This window comes from Aotus nancymaae, unplaced genomic scaffold (assembly GCF_030222135.1).
Source record: "Aotus nancymaae isolate 86718 unplaced genomic scaffold, 86718_ANA_hifiasm-v0.15.2.pri h1tg000072l, whole genome shotgun sequence".
Classification (NCBI taxonomy): Eukaryota; Metazoa; Chordata; class Mammalia; order Primates; family Aotidae; genus Aotus; species Aotus nancymaae.
Window position 1 is genome coordinate 4937508 of NW_026988487.1, and position 19612 is coordinate 4957119.

Here is a 19612-nt window from a genome sequence, read left to right on the forward strand (position 1 = left end):
ACAGCACCTAGAATCGCCTAACATTCCATAAGTGGTCGGTTCCTGGGGCTGCCAGAACACCACAAACTGAGGGACATGGATGGAGCTGGAAGTCATTATCCTCAGCAAACTAACACAGGAACAGAAAACCAAACACCACATGTTCTCACTCCTAAGTGGGAGCTGAACAATGAGAACACGTGGACACAGGGAGGGGAACCACATACCCTGGGGCCTGTTGGGGGCAAAGGGAGCAGGGAGGGAGAGCAGCAGGATAAATAGCTATTGCATGCAGGGCCTAATACCTAGGTGATGGGTCGATAGGTGCAGCAAATCACCATAGCACACGTATACCTAGGTAACAAACTTGTATGCTCTGCACGTGGATCCCAGAACTTAAAAATTTAAAAAAATACATAGAATTTCTTTTTCAAAAGTCTGATATCAAGGTGCTGGCAGGGTTGTTTCCTTCTGGAGGCTCGGAGGAAGATCTGTTCTATGCTCTCCTCTAGCTTCTGCTGGTTGCCAGCACCATCACTCCAGCCTCTGCCTCTGTCTTCACGTGGTTGTCTTCTGTCTGTGCCCAAACTTCCCTCTTTTCATAAGGACATCAGTTACTGGATCAGGGCCCACCTTAATTCAGTATGACTTCATTTTAACTTCACTGAGCACATCTGTAAAGGCCCTGATTCCAAATACGGTCACATTCAGAGGCTCTGGGGTTTAGGACTGCAACATATCTTTTTGGAGGAGTCAGTCCAACCCATGACACTCGAATTTATTTATTTTTATGATGTCTCTTGTTTCTTATTTGTTTACCTCTGCTTAGTAAGCTCTGTGAAGGTTGGGACCTTTAATATATGAGCTCGTAGGATCCCATGATACAAATGTCAGCTTCCTTCCCTCAAGTTCTTAATCCTTTAAATATTATTTATATCCCCAAATGAAAGTCTCATAATAGTTAATTCTCAGTTATTCACCCATATTTGGTAGCTGGCCAAAAAAGCAATTTCACAGTCATTTGTAATGTATTGCCAGAAAAATCCTATTTTGACAAATTAGACATTCTATTAAAGTTTCTAGCTTGCATTCACATTCCATTTACTTAGAGGCAGCCACAGTCTACAGAAGGTTATATGACTAGAGACAGTTCTCAGACACATTGTCTCCACTCAGAACCTCTTTCTGTGGACCTTGTAGTCACATGTGCACCTCTGGCCACCCCATCCTGCCCTGGGTCTTGCCCTCAGCTTGACACCTTACCCAGATGTCACAAATGCTTCTCAGAACCTGCCAACCAGACTAGAGAATCAGACCCCTACCATCCGAGAGCCAGAAGGGGTCCTAAAAATCATTCATTTATTCACTTCACAATATACTTCTTGAGCACCTGTTATGTGCCATGCAATGTGAGTTTCCTATTCTATTCCCTTTGAACCTCACAGCACTGTGCAAGATAGATATTATGGTCCCTGCATTCCAGATGAGAGCACGGAGGCCAAGAGTGGTTGAGAGACTTGTCGTGACTACTCAGCTAGCAGGTGGTAGATCGAGATTCAGATCCAGCATTCCTAGATCGGGAGCCCTTTACGTGACCTTGCCTTGAACTACTGGACCTCTGCTGTTCAAACACTCTCATCTGTTCCTTGGTGGCCCACTAGACAGCTAATAGAAGGTGGATGACAGGTCATTCTTATTCTTGGGCTTGTAGATAATTTTGTATACTAGTTGACATTTTCTCTTTTACAGAGAATCTATACCTTTATAAGATCACTTTCATGAAGGCAGAGCAGGTTCTGTATGATGGTGGCTTCCACCTGCACCCCAGACTCCCTCTCCTTTTTTCTCTACTCTGCCTGAGGAGACCCACTGTGTGCGTGGTCTCACTCACTGGCTCCATACTTCTGGCTATCAAAGGTTTCTGCCATGGCTACCCTGGAAGGAAACCAGAGGGAGGTGAACAGGGAGATCAGGGCCTTTCTACCCTGCTTCCTGCTCTGTGAAATTGTCTCAGGCTGGCTGTGTCCCAAAGGTCCCTGCATCTCTCAGGTATGCCAACTCTACAAGAATCTCTCCCCTTCCAGTTCCTATAACCTCTCCTTGTCTCTTTAGAACTTGGAGTACTAGCAGCCAGGCTCTTTCTATCTCCAGGTTGGAGCATTATCTCTGGTGGCTTCCTTACACCCATACCTTTGTGAATGGTGTTTTTGTAATACACTGTCCTCAAATAATTCAATTTTGAGTGTCCTATGTGCATCCTGCTGGGAGTTTGTTGTATATACATTACTGTGCCCATTTAGCAGAGAAGGAGACTGAAGCTCAGGGAGGTTAAGTGTCTTTCTCTAGGTCATATTGTGGAGAAAGTAGCTGACTGGGGACTTGAATGAGGTCCCTAGTTTCATGCTCTAAGGGCAAAGAGGAATGTCCATTTGACCTGAGATAAGCCTCTTGACTGTACATAATAGTAACCAACAAATGTTGGCTGATGATGAAGATGTTTTCTTTGTTCATCAGTGATAGTGATTACGTTCTAAATAACTCCAACTAGGAAGTCAGCACATTTGGAATATCATTATCTTTCCATGGAAAGTGTCTGGAACTGCGAGTGTCCCTAGCAGACCTGAGTCTGTGTATTGGCCCTGGGGTGGGCAAGCCCCTTAGACTCTATGGTCTCATTCTCTTTGTTTACAAAATTGAGCTAAGGCCTCATTCTCCCCTCCATATTGTTTTGAGAATAAAATGAAAGCATATGTGTCAAGGGTATGTTTTGGCAATAGTCTCTGAGCCATTTTCTGAACATCCCCATGCTGCTGTCACTCAAGATAATATTTCATCAGCATTCCATTCAGGGTCCTCCCTTAATGAAGTATGGGATGTACAAGAGTCGTGGGGTGGCAAAGGCTGGGCTCCTGAGGAAACACTTAGGAAACTGGGCTTTCTGCCATTAAAAGAGACAAACCTTTGTGGTGACCTAATTAAAGTTTTTAAAATTAAATTTGGACAGTTAGCAAGCTAGGCTCCTTTCCAGGAAAAATAAGGAGTCAGTGTATGACCTAACCGGTCCCAGGCTGCTTGCCATTCCAAACCACTGCAGTAAGTTTATCACCTTCTTTCAGGGACTGAGGCTCCCAGGCACAGACTTGGATAAGAAAGGATGTCCTATGGGTCACACTGATGCTGCGGCCCAAGAGTGGTTGCCATGACTTGAGAAAGGTTATGAAGTATAGTTCTCACTAAAGGAAAAATGATTTCTCTTTCCACTGTTTCTATGGAAGCTTGTGGATTGCAAAAGAAAAGGTATCCTTTCAAATCCATCTATCCATGTACCTACCCGTCCATCCATCCATCCATCCATCCATCCATCCATCCATCCATCAATGCATGCATGCATCGATCATTCATTCATTCATCATCCACCCATCATCCATCCATCTATCCACCTATTCTTCCAGCCATTTATCCACCCATCTCTTATTCATCCTTTCAACATATACTGAGTTGCCACTTCCACCAAACACTGGAGATTCTATACTAAATATGACAAAATCAATACTTTGAAGGAGTCCAGGCTTCATGTAAATGCACATAACTGAAACAATGGTTACAAGCAGAAGGCTTTAAGTCAAAAGACCATGGTTTGAGAGTTGACTTTGTAATTTAAGTGGCCCTGTGGTCTTGGGCAAGTGTTTCTCTGTAGGCCAAATTTTTCATCCATAAAATAATGTAGCTGAACTAGAAGAATGCTCTCTAAGATCACTTCCTGGTCAGATATGATAAGATTCTATGTCCAGGCAAATTCAGTGGAAAATAAGATCATCATGTGAGTGCAGACAGTGCAATAATCTAGTCAGCAGTCTCTTCTGTCCACCTTGCCCATCCACTCTATCTTCTACGGTGTAGTCAGAGTCATCTTTTCAAATGAAAATCTATCACAGCCAGACATGGTAGCTCACGCCTGTAATCCCAGCACTTTGGGAGGCTAAGGTGGCAGATCACCTGAGGTCATGAGTTTGAGACCAGCCTGGTCAATGTGGGAAAAACCCTATCTATACTAAAAATACAAAAATTAGCCCAGTGTGATGGCACACACCTGTAATCCCAGCTATCAGGGAGGCTGAGGCAGGAGAATTGCTTGAACCCAGAAGCTGGAGGTTGCAGTGACAGAGATCGTGCCACTGCACTCCAGCCTGGGCAACAGAGCAAGACTCTGTCTCAAAAGAAGAGAAAGGAAAAGAAAAAAACAAGAAAAGAAAATCTATCATATCTTTCTTTTCATTCATCCCTGTAGTGGTGGATTCTATTCCTCTTTGGCTAAAGATCAACATTCTTAAGGAAAGTCTTTGCAGCTCTTCCCAATTCTCCAGCTCATTTTGCATCAAGCTTTGACTTGCTTTCTTTGCTCCTTAAACTTGCTATGTTTTCTCTTATTACAAAGCTTCCATGTGGACCACTCCTACCTTTCTCCATCTTCTATCCTGGGAGAACCGCTCATCCTTCAGATAGCAGCCTACTCACCATTTCTTCAGGGACACTTTCTCTCACCTCCCAAGTGAGGCCTGGCTTCTATATATACACATAGGCCAATGTTTCTTCCTTTTAGAGCACAAACCCTCGCCCTGAACCCTAGCAGAGGGGTTCCTTAGTTTAACATCTGCCTGCCCCACCAGCCTACCAGCCTCATGGGAGAAGGAACTGGGTCTAGTTTGCTTACTTCTGCATTTTCTAAAACAGTGCTTGGCACATAGAGGACCCTAAGCAAGCATTTTTCTGAACAAACATGGAAAATATAGTGAGTACCATAGGCTGACAAATATGAATTCCTCACACCTGGAGATGACAGAAAACGGCATCCTTATTGGGGTAATTCATTTGAAAAAAAAAAGTCTTAAAAGAAAGCCACCCATATGATGTAAACTCGCTGCACATAAGAGCAAGGTGCTCTCTAAACCCCACAGGTCGTCCAGGGTGTCTCGCAAACTTTTGAACCAAAATGGATGTAACAATAGCTGTGAAGCCACTGCTGAGCTGTTGACGGAGGGTATAGGTGACAGGTAGAGATGGAGAAAAGAAAAGGCCAGAGAGACAGAATTTGACCAGGGGTCTCTGCCACTGTGCAAGGCAGTGGTTGTTTTTCAGTCTAGAATTTTGGTGAAGTAGTTGAAAAAGCCCTAGAGGAAAAAGAACAATCCATAAGTTTTCTTGAGTGTGGTTAAAAAGCATTTTGAGTAGGAATCGGGTAGCACAGTGGTGAGTGCATGGCAGACAGGCCTGGTTGAAGTCATGGTTCCAGCACTGAGAGGCTGTGCAGCGCTGGACAAGTCACTTTGCTCTGAGCCTCAATCTCCTCATTTATGGGGACAATAGGATGTTTAGCAGTGGGCTTTTGGGAGAGGAAACGGAGTATGTCAGCTCATGCTTAACACAGGGCCTGGCATGTTCTCAGCGCTCTGTAAGTGAAGGCTGTTGCCAGTGAGATGAATTACTTTGTCATAATTCTGTGCTCACCTAACTGTCCATCTGGTCTGCATTTGGTTCCTGAGTAAACCCATTTGCCAGAAATGGGCTCTCATGGAACCTGCTCCTTTTTGCGGCTCTAAACCTTGACTCCTCTCTTTTTCTCCATAGCATACCAAGTCTAGCTGCAACTTGAGTTGGCTCTCCCTTCAAAATGCATGCAGAATCCAATTGCTTCTCTCTCCTTTTGCTGCTGCTGCCCTGGTTCAAGCTGCCAGCATCTCTTCCCCAGATGACTGCAGTGGTCTCCTAATAGGCTTCCCTGCCTGGGCCTTTGCCCCTGTGGTCTCCTCTTGGCCAACAGCCAGAAAAAGCCTGCTAAAAGCTGAATCAGATCATGCCACTCCCCTCCTTGAAGACCTCTGATAACTCCTATCACACTTAGAAGAAAACCCATATCCTGATCCAGTATCCTAAACCTTCAGAATTCACATTAGCCAACTTTTTGATCCTATCTACACTCTCCTAACACATAGGTTCCAGCTACAGTGGTCTTGCCACACCAGGCACACTCCTGCCTGAGGACTGGAAGCCCCTCTACCTAGAAACCTGCAATCTGGCCTTTCCATCTCTTTTAGGTCTTTGTTCACATGCCACATTCTAACTGAGGCCTTCCCTGACTGCCTCATTTAACACTGCAACCCCCACCCCACACTGGACGCCTTTTCCTATAACTCATCTCTACGTTATGTTACCCACAGCACTTGTCACTATTTTATCCCTATATATTTTACATATTTGCTTATTGTCTGTCTCTCCCATAAGTTCCATTACAAAAGAGTTTTTGTTCCTTTTTTGTTCCCTGTTGTTCCTCGGTGCCTAGATTCTCATAGAAGCAACATGCTAGGTGCTTAATAAATATTTGTTATATGAATGAATGAATGGTCAGCCTACTTCTTAGGGGTATAGAAGCCTTCTGTGTATGCTCAGAGAACTGTCCTGGATTGTAAGGTTAGTGTGGGCCAGGCTCCCCGAGCATTCTCTTTACAGAGATTCTGCTAAAATCAAATTGCTGAATCCTCTGGACTGCAGAGTCAGTCCAGGACCTTAGATGTCCCTGATACCCAGCTTAAGCTTTAGGCACTGTGACACATATTTGCAATGGTGGAGAATGAGTCAGACTCTGATAAGGTGTAAATATTCGGCTACTCACCTCCTGAAGGTGAATTAGCTCTCACAGGTCACCATAAATATCTCTCGGTTCCCTGAAGCAGAAACACACTTGCTGATGTGCATAAATAGCCAAAATGGTGGGAAGTGGTAGAGTCTGCCATTATTCATCAACTTTCCAGGGAAGGAAAATGGATAAATATATTATATATATGTGAATTAACACAGGCATTGTGCCTGCTGAGCAGGTCTACAGGGAAGGAAAGTGGATGAGAGAGAGAGAGAGAGATAGAGATAGAGAGAGAGAGAGAGAGAGAGTGTGTGTGTGTGTGTGTGTGTTTCTCATTTCCTATCCTTAATCAGGAAAATGGAATTCCTTCTGGAATACCTCATGGCCAAATTTGAAACTGTACCTTTTTTCTGTTTTGGAGAATAGTGATTTGGTTTTATAGAAAAACTGGAGGTAGCTCTGAGTAAGAGAAACACAGAGGTGGTGATTCCTAGAACTCTTCAGGCTTCTCCAAATTGGGACACTGCTTGGTCAAAGGATGAGCTGCTGGCGATTCATGATAAAGGCACTTGAGGGGATAAGACACTCACGGAGACACTGGAAGCAGGACACCAACCCAGGAAGGATCTGGAGTAGAAGTGGGTGGAAAATGGCACTAAAAGTGGAAGAAAATCATGAAAGGCATGATCTCTCCTTGCTGCTTCAGTGTATTACAAGTAGGATCCAGTAGTCCTTTCAATCGGATTCTGTTGAAGACCAGCGTATTATTTAAATGCTTCTCTCAGAAGCTTCAAAAGGAGGGGGAGCAAATAGAGAGGGAGAGAAAAGAGCTCTCATGCCTCCACTATGGCTTGGCCCTGGGTGGGGAGGGCACAGGTGCTGGATGGCAAAGCGTTGGCTTGCTATTCTGATGGCCATGCTGATGGGACACATGGAAGGAGAGGCATTGAACACTTACACTTTCACAGAATTTTCATCGTCAATATGCAACTTGTGATAGGTTGTAGTTAAATAAATTAGTTGTTGTTTATCAACATTTTGTGCATCGTCATGTTAAGGAACTCAAATTAGAAAATAATGTCTGTAGAGCAAGTATATTTTTCCCCAGGTGTACTGAGTGGCAGCTCTTATCAAGTGAAGTATACTATCAAAAATAGTAACTTGGACTCTGTGATGGTTAATATTGAGTGTCAACTTGATTGGATTGAAGGATGCAAAGTATTGTTCCTGGGCATGGCTGTGAGGGTGTTACCAAAGGAGATTAACAGTTGAGTCACTGGACTGGGAGAGGCAGACCCACCCTCAATCTGAGTGGGCACCATCTAATCAGCTGCCAGTGTGGCTAGAACAAAGCAGGCAGAAGAATGTGGAAGGACTAGACTTGCTGAGTCTTCCGGCCCTCATCCTTCTCCTGGGCTGGATGCTTCCTGCCCTTGAACATTGTACTGCAGGTTCTTCAGCCTTTGGACTCACACCAGTGGTTTGCCAGGGGCCCTCAGACCTTCAGCCACAGACTGAAGGATGCACTGTGGGCTTCCCTACTTTTAAGGTCTTGGGACTCGGACTGGCTTCCTTGCTCCTCAGCTTGCAGACAACCTATTGTGGGACTTCACCTTGTGATCCTGTGAGTCAATACGCCTTAATAAACTCCCCTTCATATATACATCTATCTTATTAGTTCTGTCTCTTCAGAGAACCTGACTAATACAGACTCTAAGGGCAGAGACTCATTCATTCATCTATTCATTCCTATATCCATCTCTTCATTTACTTGCTCATCTAGCAAATATATTTTGAGCACTTACTATGTATCAGGCAGTTGTCCTGATACAGAAGTCAACAAGATGAACAAAATCCCTCTTTTGAAGCTTGAATTACAGTGGGGAAGACAATAAATAAAAAATAGAAAAGCTAACTTTAGAGAGTGGCGAGTACTATAGAGATAATAAAATCGGTGAGTGATGCAGAGTTCTAGGGGTTAGAGTTCAGGCGACTTCAGAGAGGATGGCTAGGAAATGCTTCTCTGGGAAGGGATCTTGGTGCCCAGACCTGAACAATGGGAGGACCCAGCCACATGAAGATTTAAAGTAATGACTCACGACCTTTGAAGTGCATTAATATCACCCAAAGCTTTTAAAAATAGATGGTGGACCCCACCTCCAGAGGCTGAAATTTCCTTGACCTCAAGATGAAGCTTAAAATGATTCTAACATGTAGCCAGGGTTGCAAACCGACCTAGACTAGAAGTGAAACTTACTAGACAGAATAGCATATGCAAATGGCCTAAGGTAGGGACTGGCTTGGAGTGTTCCCAAGGCAGAAAGAAGCTAGGTATGGGTGGAAGGGAATGACTGAATGAGAGGGCGGTAAGACACAAATTTGGAGAGTGAGTCAGGGTTTATACCACTTAGGTGAGCTGGTGAGCATGTCACGGATCTACAAGTGGACCCCATAGTACACAGAAGTCCACAGAAAACCGTCGCTCCTTGCTGTATGCAGTGGCATTGTCTTGTGAGGAGCCAGGGAGGTGGAGTGGGTGGTAGGGAGAAAACCCCACACATTTCACTTCGTCAGTGTCATCACCCAGCAAACTAATCTGAACTGCAGAATTTCTCTGGTGATCAGCTGCCTATTTTCCTGGGGTGATCAATCTATGAAAAGTTGCCAAATTGTGTTAAAACTGCCAGTTTCTCGACAAACAGCACAGAGTGTACTTTCCGGGGAGAAAAGTTCAATAATTAAAATGAGTCAGCACTGAAGAACTGGAGGGCGGTTTGATCTAGTTTAGCAGCCGACGTTTTCTTAGCAGAAAAATGCAATATCTATAATACATTATTTTGTGCTGAACAGAAGTCAACTAGAACAGAAGTGTCTCAGGAGGGACCAAAGTCAGCTTGCCAGAAAATCTCTTTGAAGGCAGCAGAAAACCTGGTCTTCAAAAGCTGAAGTTGGGGAGTGGCTGTGGGGCCATGTCTCAGGTGCCTGCAGGCTGGAAGAGCTTCCTGAGCTGTTTTGACAGGGGCTCCCCTCTTGCTCTCTCCAGAGCAATTCTAAAGGGCAGATAAACCCAACACCCAGGTTGTCTCAACACCTGGAGTTTAGAAGCCTGACTTCTCACCAGCAGCAGGAAGACCTACTCAATATTGGGCAGCTGTTATTCTAGGGACTAAGTCTGCCTTTGCTTGGGGTGTTACCACAGGAGGTGGGTGTTCGGGGGTAATTTTTCGTTTTTCTGAGAAAAGAAGAGCTATTAAAGGAGAACATCATTTCCTCTGGGTGGTAAGGGTCCCTGCAAAACATCCCCCCACTGAGTTTCCAGGAAGAGTGAAAACTGCCAAACCTGAAAGTGGTTTGGCTTAGAGTCTAAGTCTCGGCCAGAGGTTGCAAGTTCTCCCAGTGCCCGCAACACAGTCCCTCTTCCTGGGCTGGCTCTGCAACTTCAGGAAAACAGAGAAATTGGCTCTCTTCTGGCCTCCTGAAGTTCATGCAGTTATGGTCCCAACTAAATTTGTGTTAGATTATGCCAAAGACTGAACAACATTTTGCTGCTTTTTAAAAAAATTTTTTTTTTGCTTCACTGTCAATAGTCCAAGAGAGGAAGCCTTCAATCAGAGTAGCAGAAAATACTGATTAGAATCAATCAGCACCTCTAGAAGTTTAAACACTTAAGTTAATTAAATGGTTCAGTAAACTTGAAGTGAAATTTGCAAACAGAAATTGCAATGTATAAAAGGATGCTTAGATTTTTAAAAAACAGATAATTATCCAACAAGCTCAACATCAACCTCACCAAAGGCTCTGTGAAAATGATCAGGCAGGGAATGCATTAGTTTTCAATGCAACTCACACTTAGGTCACATCACTACTCAAAAGTAAAAACTCATGACTCCTGTCAATGGGTGTGATGCTCACACACACACACACACACACACGGACTGGTTTAGAGATACACTGTTGGGAAACTGGCAATGTACATGTGGTTATTTGAATAGTCCTGAATATTTTAAGAGATCACTGTTTCCTTAGTCAGTACAAACAAAATCCTGCAAAGACAGATCTTGCTGATCTTGTTTAATTTTAGGGAAAGGCCCAATCTGAATGAGTGAAAACATGAAATACAGATTTTTTTTTTTCCAGAAACTAAAAATTTGTAACTCTTCTGCTGCAAAATAAAGTCAAACTAGATGTCTTCTGCTGGGTTCCCTTAGACACAGCCTGAGATGGAGGGTCTAGTTCTAGTGCTTTGCTGAGGATATAGTCCCTAGAAAAGAAGAAGAAGGAAAGTGGGATAGAGCTGAAACAAAGATCTAAGCAAGGCTTTTGGCTTTCCTGCAGATTGCTTCAGTCTGAGTCCATAGAAAAGTGCTAGAGTATGAATCTCACAATAAAATTAGTTCCACCCGAGGCAAGAAGATCAGCCACTCATGCCTCTTGACATGCATGTATTAGTCGCTGGCTGTGGGCTTCTGCTGCGGGTGAGGTGGGAGTGTAGCCTCTTGAGCAATTAGCAAAGAGCAATCCCCCAGGAAAAGCGGTGGCTGTGAGATGTGATCAGAAGAAGTCACAGCTGCTGGGGGAGAGGTGCAGCGGCTACCGGATGGGATCTGGGCAGGAAGTATACATGACTGGACCAAGGAACTTCTGCCTCATGGAGAGGCAGGGAGGGATACCATTAGGAGAAATACCTAATGTAGATGACGGGTTGATGGGTGCAGCAAACCACTATGACACGTGTATACCTATGTAACAAACCTGCATGTCTGCACATGTATCCCAGAACTTAAATTATAATAAAAAGTAATAATCAAAATAAATACGTATAGATATAAACACACTCAAACATTTCACAAACACCCCACTGAAGATGAATAACTTGCTACTTGAGGTCAGTCCAATCAGAAGACATGGGTTGAGCCCTTGTGTATTTTTTCACTAGGAATGAGGCCTTGTACCTCAGTTGTCCAATCTTTAAAATAAGGAAAAATCACAGCATGACGGTGCTGTTGTGAGGGTTAGGAGAAATGGCACATGAATATACTTAGTAATTTAGCTTTTTCTCATAAAATGCTTTTCTTTGGCAGAAAAACTGAAGTGCAGGAATAGAGACACTTCAAGCTAAAGGATTAGAAGCCTCTAATAATAAAATTTTACTCTGTAAAGATAAAGTAATACTGGAACTGTGCTGTAGTCAATAGTCACTGGGGATTGATATTGATCTAGAGAATACACTTTTAGGAATGAAGCTACTCCATAAAGCCAGGCACGTTGAGAGTGAGCATCTCATTGTTTCATCTCCCCGCATAGTTTGCAGGTCAGGCTTTGAACTCTTTTTAACTAGAAAAATTGTGAGTTGCAAATAAAACAGGCGTTGGCCATTAATGAGGTCTCTATGTGCAACACTTACTATACTCTCTCTCGGACTACGTGGAACAGTTTCTCCTTTTGGGGGTTTGCCAAAAACAAAGTAACATTTCCTACCGCCTTCCATAAAGGCAGGAGGAGAGTGAGTGTCTTTGTCTGCACAGGACACAGAGCTGCAGGAACTCTGTGACTTGGTGTTCCCACTGTCTAATGATCTGCTATGTCCTCCACAGACCCTCTTTTCTTGCCCCCGCTGGGCAGCTGTCTGTGGGTCCAGAGCAGACGGTCATCACAGAAACTCAGCCAAACAGTAAACTGGAGGTTAGTTTTTATCAGGACCATGAAGACTTCACTTGTTCAACCAAGTAACTCCCCAAGAAAGTATTTGCCTACTTTAGAGATCTGGAAGGACTGGGAGCTGCTCAAGATGACCTTGCACAGTCACTGAATGGTTTGAGCATCGTTCTTATCATTGATTAAGGGACTGGATCAATGGCTGGACTTCAGGCATGGTCAGAAGGAGAAAGGAGCCTATGATTGGCTACTTCTTGGCTGTGTCATGACCAGAGCAAGGGCATAGATGTTTAACAGGCAGCGTAAGGTTACGATTAGAAATATCCATTAATTGAACCCATCAAAGATGTCTAGTGGGGACAACAGGAGGACCTGAGGACACTGGACATTGGTGATGGTAAGTCATTTGACAAAAATAGGGCCTGAAAAACCCACAGATTTTGGTTCTGTATCTTTTGAAAAATATCACTCCCTAGTTGACACTTCAGCCCAGAACCAAGGGCTAGCTTCCCTAATCACTAGGCTTACTTCCTAGAGCAAAGGGTAGAGTGTGGGTACAGGCATCTGCTGTTATCTTGCCCAGCATCTATTTATCCCCCTTCCCTTGGTAACAGCACCCTTCCTTTTGTTTGGAGAACTGTGCCTACTGCGTTTCCATATGGCCCTGGGGGACATCAATCCCAGTACCCTGCTCCTGGGTAGGTCCATAACCTTAGAGATTGGCTAGACTCAGTCTCCCAGGAATCTGAATTATAAGTGCAGTGAAATATAAATGGAAGGTGAATGAAGACAAGTCAATTTGATTAGAGTGCTCGAAAAAAAAAGAAGAAGAATCTGAGATCCCTGGTACTGACCTGATGTTCCTGACCTTCTTTTTGTCCTTGATTCTATGAATTACCTAGTGTTCTCTCAAATACAGTAATCCTTAAATTAACTAGAGTGGCTTTCTGCTTCTTACAGTCAAAGAACACTGAGTGGTCCAGTGTAGGGGGCCATGGTGCCCCTAAGGAGAGAAAAGTCAGTCTCTCTTTCTCTTGCTCTGTCTGTATATGTGTGCATTTGTGCTGGTATATAAGCACTGACACCAGTCCCTGAGGCTTCCACAAAAGGTACTTCAGGCCCTTTTCAATTTGAGAGGCAGGGTGTGATATTATAGGTTACCATCCATCACTTTCTTAAAGAGGCAGAATCTCAGAGGGCAACAAGCGTAGGTTTTGCAATCCAGAGAAAATTGAGTTTGACAGCCGGTTCCATCATTTGCAATTTGTGTAATCTTGGGCAAGTTCTGTATCCTTTCACTTTCACCACCTGTAAAATGGGTACACTAATAGCTATCTTCTCACAGGGGTTTGTGAGATTTAACTAAGGCAATGTACAAAAAGGGCCAAGCATTGTGACTTGCACTAGAAAAAATAATTTCCTCCCTCCCTCTGGAGCTCTTTGGGAGATGGGCTGGAGTCCTCATCACTGTGGTTATTTTACAAGGTTGAACCTTCTTCAGATACCTGATGAGGCCACATTCAGGTGGGTGGGTAGAGATACATGGTGGTTTCAAACATGGGAGATACGACTGAGAAGGCGATGGTTGCTCTTGCTAAGACAATGCACTTCAATGGGGATGGGAGAAGCTTAGTTTAGATGTAAGCAAGGATGTGCTCAGGTGGAGAGAAGAAGGAATTCACTGATACAAGAAGTCTACAGAATGCCAGTTTTTAAATCTACATCTATGTGGGATGATTTCAGTTTGTGGACTGAGAAGATACTGGGCAGGGAGGAGTTAAATATCATGGTTCTTCCTTCACATTTGTGATTGTGGCTAAATAGGTGCTCATTATTCAGAGAATGAAGAAAATAGCAGAGCCTGGCAACACAGGAACCCTCTTCTGAAATTATCAGTACATTATAAGAGTTCTAGCTTTTCAATAACCATAGTTTTTATAGCTTCATGTTCTCACATTCTAAGTTTATTGTGGTGAAAAGAACAAAATAAGGGAGGATTAAAACATTTTTGTGGAGAAGTTTCCAAGTAATTGAGAAATTGTTTTGCCTTTTTAAAAATTTTTGTGGGTACATAGTGCTTGTACCTATTTTTGGGGTACATGAGAGGTTTTGATATAGGCATGCAATGTGAAATAACTACAAAATGGAGAATGAGGTATCCATCCCCTCAAGTATTTACCCTTTGTGTTACAAACAATCCAATTACACTCTTAGTTATTTTAAAATGCACAATTAAGTTATTATTGACTATAGTCACCCTGTTGTGTGATCAGATAGCAGATCTTGCTCATTCATTCTTTTCTGTTTTTTTCAGATGGAGTTTTGCCCCGTCATCCAGGCTGGAGTGCACTGGCGCAACCTTGGCTCACTACAACTTCTGCCCCCTGGGTTCAAGGGATTCTCCCGTCTCAGCTTCGCGAGTAGCTGGGATTACAGGCACCTACCACCATTCCCAGCTATCTTTGTTTTTTAGTAGAGATGGGGTTTCACCATGTTCGCCAGGCTGGTCTGGAACTCCTGACCTCAGGCGATCCCCCCACCTCAGCCTCGCAAAGTATTGGGATTACAGGCATGAGTTGCTGCTCCTGGACCTCATTCTAATTATTATTTTTTGTACTCATTAATAATTCCCACCTCCTCTCCAGCCCCCTGCTACCCTTCACAGTCTCTGGTAATCATCCTCCAAGTAATTTGATTCAGAATTTTGTGTTTGTTTTCCTGAATCAATAAATCCTACACAAAACAATGTGAAAATGGCTATTTTATTTCCCTTGCTCCCCACCTGGGGACGGTCCCCTGAGTCACCTTACTCAACAGTTTTCCCTCTAGATTTGATCCAGCAAATGAGATTGAGTGATATATTATAGACCTTTTAATCACTTTCAGAAGAATTGGGTTGGGGTGGAAAAGCCCTGGGCCTGGACGTGAGTAGATTAGGGAACTGGATCAGTATTTTTGGGAGAAGCAACCTGGGGTAAGAAACTACCCCCAAATAAAAGGATGCCTCAAATATTCATGGTTCCCCACCTTTTTTTGGCCTCAAAAAGTGATATTTATTCAGAGAGAGAAAAAAAAAGCCCAGAAGTCCACCCACTGACTCCTTCTCGGTCCCCTCCTGGTTCTCGCCAGCCCCCAGGGTTGAGCTCTGGTTGGAATGTGCAGCATGGTTGCCCCTAAGCTGATGTTAGTGACATGGTTCAAATACTGTCTCTCCACTTACCAGTGTATGAATTTGGGGCTCAGTAAGCTGCAGCTCCCTCCATGGCATCTTGTAGGAGAGTTATTTAAGGATGTGCTGCATACCCCACTGAATCACAGGCCTCAGTAAATGTTGAATTAGGTATAAAATCCTTTCCTTTATGCACCCTTCAACTTTAAGCCCTATTACTGAACAATGATAGGAAAATGGTTTATCATTCAACAGAAAGCCCAAGGTTGGTCAAGGTCATGGTAGGTCCAGCATTTGTTCATCAAGTTTATATATAGTTTTCTGAGCTTTGAATATGTTGGCAGGGAGATCTTAACTGGGATGAGACACAGATAAATGAATTACAGTGTTACTTGAGTAATCTTTGCCATAAGTTGCTGCCATCTTTGTAACCCTCACTTGTGAAATAAGACATACAATATTGGTCTCTGTCACAGAGCTGGCACAGAGCTCCTAAAATCCCTGTAATTTCCTGAGTGACAGGAGTGCTAGAACTTTTTGTTCTAATGCTTAGCTTCTGCTTCAGTTCCTGAGACAGAGCTCCTAATACCCTTGTAGATAGGGGTGCTGGAATTTTTTAACATTTGGTCCTTGACCCCCTTTTTCTGACACAGAGCTTCTAAATCCCTTGGAATGTCCTGGGTGATAGAAGCCTCTTTTGTTCTAATGAGATGACTTTTGGTGGGCACCTGGCTAGCCCAACATGGGCCTGGTTGCCAGGAAAATGAACCATGTGATTAAAAGTAGAACTACTATTTGATCCAGCAATCCAGAGGAAAAGAAATCATTATTTGAAAAAGATACTTGCACACACATGTTTATTGCAGCAGAATTCACAATTGCAGAATCATGGAACCAACCCAAATGCCCATCAATCAACAAGTAGATAAAGATACTGTGGGGTGTGTGTGTGTGTGTGTGTGTGTGTGTGTGTGTGTATATATATATATATACACGATGGAATACTACTCAGCCATAAAAATGAATGAATTAACAGTATTTTCAGTGACCTGGGTGAGACCGAGGACTATTATTTTAAGTAAAGTAACTCAGGAATGGAAAATCAAACACTGTATGTTCTCACTGATATGTGGGAGGTAAGCTATGAGGACACAAAGGCATAAGAATGATACAATGGACTTTGGGGACTTGGGGGGAAGAGTGGGAGTGGCTGAGGGACAAAAGATAACAAATATGGTGCAGCGTATACTACTCAGGTGACGCGTGCACCAAAATCTCATAAATCACCACTAAAGAACTTAAGTAACCAAGTACCACCTGTACCTCAATAACTTACAGAAAAAAAGATTAAAAATAAAATAAAATAAAAACAAAGTAGGTTACAGTAAAAAATAAATAACTAAGTAAATAAATAAATAAAAATAAAGTATTGGAACTTTTAGCTCCACCTCAACCTCCAGGAAGAAGAGAGAGGCTGAAAGTTGAGCTAATCACCAATGACCAATGATTTCATCAATTGTGCCTAGGTAAGGAAGCCTCCATAAACACTCAAAAGCACTGAGTTCTGGGGACTTCCAGATAGCTGAACACATGGAGGTTCCTGGAAGGCAGTGGGCCTGGAGAGGGCACGGAAGCTCCTCAACCCTTCCCCATACCTTGCTCTGTACAGTTCTTCCCCCTGGCTGTTCATTTGTGTCTTTTGTAATATCCTTTGTAGTATACTGGTCAGTGTTTCTCTGAGCTCTGTGAGCCACTCTAGCAAATTAATTGAACCCAAAATAGGGGTCATGGCAACACGGATCACGTGGGAATATGGGTCACAACCTGTGCTTGTTACTGGCATCTGAAGCAGGGGGAAAACTAAGCCCTCCACCTGTGGGAGCTGATGTTATCTCCAAGTAGATAGTGTCAGAATTGAATTGAATAAGAGAATACCCAGCTGGTGTCTGCTGCAGAATTGATTGCTTGGTTGATGGTGGGAAGAAATCCTCACTTGTTTTGGTAACCAGAGGTCACAGAAGTGTTGATTGTTGAGTGAGAGGATAGAAAAGAAAAAACACTTTGCTTTTTTTCCCTCCATATCTCATACTACTGCCTGAGGATGTCTTCTCTACCTCTATTTATAGCATAGCATCACACACTAGAAGCACTGGCACTTCCAAAAATGGTCACACTTTTTCCTCTGACCTCACTCCAGTTCTTTATTCCCTTCTGAGAGCTCATCTGAGCACACCACACATCAGCATGTGTGCAGAACTACATTATGGAGAAGAGGGATTTGATGAATCATAAAATCTCACACAGCACTGGAAAAAGTCCGGGATAAATGGGCTTTGAATAAAATAAATGCCACCAGAACCCCCACATAAATGATGCATGACATTGCCTGCAAATTGAGGCATGAAGGCATGAAATTTTAAACTCCCAGATGGCTCCTTCTCTGTTCTTTCCAACTTACCCTCACAAAACTTCTCTCACCACTGAACCTAGATGACACGTGAACTTCACCTATTGCTGAAAAGTAGACTAGAAAGTTGAGTCACTGGGGAATTGAAGGCAAGATCCATGGTATATTTACCCCTGTAGCCCAGCACCTAATATAAGTTTGGGACACAGCAAGTCTCAGAACATGTTTTTGGCATGTTTACAAAAGGGAAGGAGCTGCCTCTGTTCTAGAGAAGACCCATCAGATGCCTTTCATTCATGATGTCCCAGCCCTCCCTATGTTTGGGTGATTTAAAAGGTTAAGTGTTGGCCAGGTGCCGTGGCTTATGCTTGAAATCCCAGCACTTTGAGAAGCTGAGGTCGGGAGTTTGAGACAAGCCTGGGTAGCATAGTGAGATCCTGTCTTTACAAAAAGCAAAAAAAAAAAAAAAGCCAGACATGATGGCATGAGCCTGTAATCCCAGCTACTCAGGAAGTTAAGGTGGAGGATATCACAAGTCCAGGAATTCGAGGCTGAAGTGAGCTGTAATCCCATCACTGCAGCCTGGGTGGCAGAGCCAGACGCTGTCTCAAAAAAATAAAAAGTAAAAAAACTTTTCCAGCTTTTAAGAAGGCAATGAAGTGGGCTTTGAGACCAGAGAGGCTGCAGTTTGGTTCTCAGCTCTAGAACGTAATAGGCATGAGATCGCTGAACCTGAGAGGATGATAACAATAAGTGTAATAATAACTGTGGTATAATAATTATTATTTGGTTAATAAGAAATATTATTTGGTTTTTGTCTGTGGTTCCTGGCACAGAATTTCCAAAACTCTTGGTATTTCTGGCTTGGAACATGAAGACAGGAGGAAGTGGGATGGGACAAGTAGAATGAATTGTTCTGTTACTTGAGTAATCTATGCGATAGGTTGTGGCCATCTTTGGAAACCTACCACAGTGAGGAAGTCTTCTGCACTTCCTTCCACAGCACAGTATTGCATCCTGGAAGCAGTGGACATGCCTGAATGACGAGAGAATCTTTTGCTATTCATAATGAGCCCCTTTTAATCATATCTGAGTTTATGCTAATGAGATAACTTAAGGTGGAGACCCTACATAGCCTCAGGAAGAGGCTGGTCACCAGAATGACCAACTGATTAGAGGGATGAAACTTTAGTCCCATCCACCAACCTGAAAGCTGGAGATATAAGCTCTGTAAAAAGTCTTGAACAACAAGTGTCCATCAGTGGATAAATGGATAAAGAAAATATGGTATATATACACAATGAAATACTATACAGCCTTAAAAAGGAAGGAAATTCTTGATTTGCAACGACATGAATGGAACTGGAGGACATTATGCTAACTGAAATAAGCCTGGCACAGAAGGACAAATACCAACTGATCTCACCTATATGTAGACTCTAAAAAAGTCAATCTCATAGAAACAGAGTAGAAAGGTGGTTACCAGAGGTTGGTGGGGAGAGGGAGGGAGAAAGGGTAGAAAATTTCAGGGAGACAGGAGGAATAAGTTTTAGTGATCTATTATGCTCTGCTCTGTGATGACCAAAATTAGTAATAATGTATTGTATATTTCAAAATTGCTAAAAGAATAGATTGTTAGCATTCTCACCACAAAAGATGATGTTAGTGAGGTGATGGATGTGTTAATTAGCTTGATTAAATCTTTTTACGATATATACCTAGTTCAAACCATCACATTGCATCCCATATATATACACAATTATTATTT

General features: G+C 43.1%; 1 protein-coding gene and 1 long non-coding RNA gene across 3 annotated transcripts in view; one reads left to right on the forward strand and one right to left on the reverse strand.

The window, feature by feature from the left end:
• Positions 1 to 15016, forward strand: part of LOC105724754 (uncharacterized) — a 98040-nt gene extending 83024 nt beyond the window's left edge. For both annotated transcript variants that reach the window (XR_001109105.2, XR_010339123.1), the window contains exon 9: positions 14583 to 15016. This is a non-coding gene — a long non-coding RNA (uncharacterized LOC105724754). The remainder of the gene's footprint in view (positions 1 to 14582) is intronic.
• CA10 (carbonic anhydrase 10) overlaps positions 1 to 19612 on the reverse strand; it is a 539027-nt gene that overhangs the window by 68738 nt on the left and 450677 nt on the right. The gene's annotated exons all lie outside the window — the stretch shown is intronic.